Genomic DNA, 1,319 nt, shown 5'->3' with positions numbered 1-1,319 from the left:
TCCCAGAGTAACTTATTGTTTCTGGCTTTGATTTGGGAATCTCGGTGGCTTTGGCTGACTGTGTTTTAACCTCTCTGTTCAATGCAGATCTTGAACAGGAATCTGAAGGGCATGGCAAGGAGGGACATATCGGTCCCTAAGTAGAATTCAAAGGTCAAATGCTCTTGGAGTTGCTCTGGGGGTCTGTGATTAAACTGCCATCTTCAATTAGTCCTTATCCCTCCATTTTCTTCTATGGGAATAATACTTAACTGACTCCCCATACTGCTGTGAAGCTTAATTACCTGAGGTGTGTGAAATGTTTTGAGATCATTAGATGAAATAAGCTTTTTAGGTGCAAAGTGGCTGTGGTATGATTTGGCCTTTTGTGCATTTGTTTTGGCACCAGTGATCAAGGAAATGAAAAAGGGCTGTGTGCAACCAAGCAGCTGCCCAAGATCTAGGCAGGTCAGAGATCTGGCAGGGAGCTATTGATTTGCTGTTATTGAGGAGAGGGAGTTTCCACAAAGACAAAAAGGTGTGCTGGTTGTTGCATAAAACAAACTGGTCAAAATGTCCATATCACAAGCACAATATTCCAGTTGGTTGGTTTTGCTTGCAGCAAGCAAGACATCTCCGGTAAAGACAGGATGCCCAGAGCACAAGGGCCTCCTGTGGCATTGGCTGGGATATATGAATAGGCAGTCTTCCCACAAAGAAGGAACCACTCCCGGGGTAATACAACATGACTGTAGTTGCAAGATACATTAGTCACGTCTGAGCAATTGAAAATGTTCGTTTCTTTGGTTAGGCTTTTACAAGCTTTGGTACAGTTCACAAAATTGGCACAGCTGGTGTTACCAGGGGAGGTGACTGTCAACAAATCTATTTCAAAGGTACTGGCGTTCCTTTCTGTGGTAATGGTTCCCCACATGGAGTTGTTAGTGTAATTAATTGGACCTCCTATTCCCCCAGATGTGAACCAAGTCTCATTCCGGAGTGTTTCCAATGGTGTGGGCACCCCTATAAGGCATGACGTGAAAATATCATCAACCGATATTCCACCTGCCAAACAAAAATGAGTGACATTTAATACGTCCTTTGCCAAATGAAACCACACATTTTAACTCTTATCGAACCTTTGATGCACCAACCCCTTAGACTCTAGAAACATTACACCTATGCAAAGAACTACTTTCCACATGGTTGACGTTTAAACAGAAATTTAAGTCCTTCTACTGGCTCTGCTGTCCAACAGTGTCCGTTTGTGTCGGCTTCCGGTGCGACACTCTCAGCCACTTCTCCTGCCAGTGGTACTTCTGGGGCAGCCTTCACCCGAG

Source organism: Alligator sinensis, unplaced genomic scaffold (genome assembly GCF_000455745.1).
Source record: "Alligator sinensis unplaced genomic scaffold, ASM45574v1 scaffold238_1, whole genome shotgun sequence".
NCBI lineage: Eukaryota > Metazoa > Chordata > Crocodylia > Alligatoridae > Alligator > Alligator sinensis.
This window is presented reverse-complemented; position numbering follows the sequence as displayed.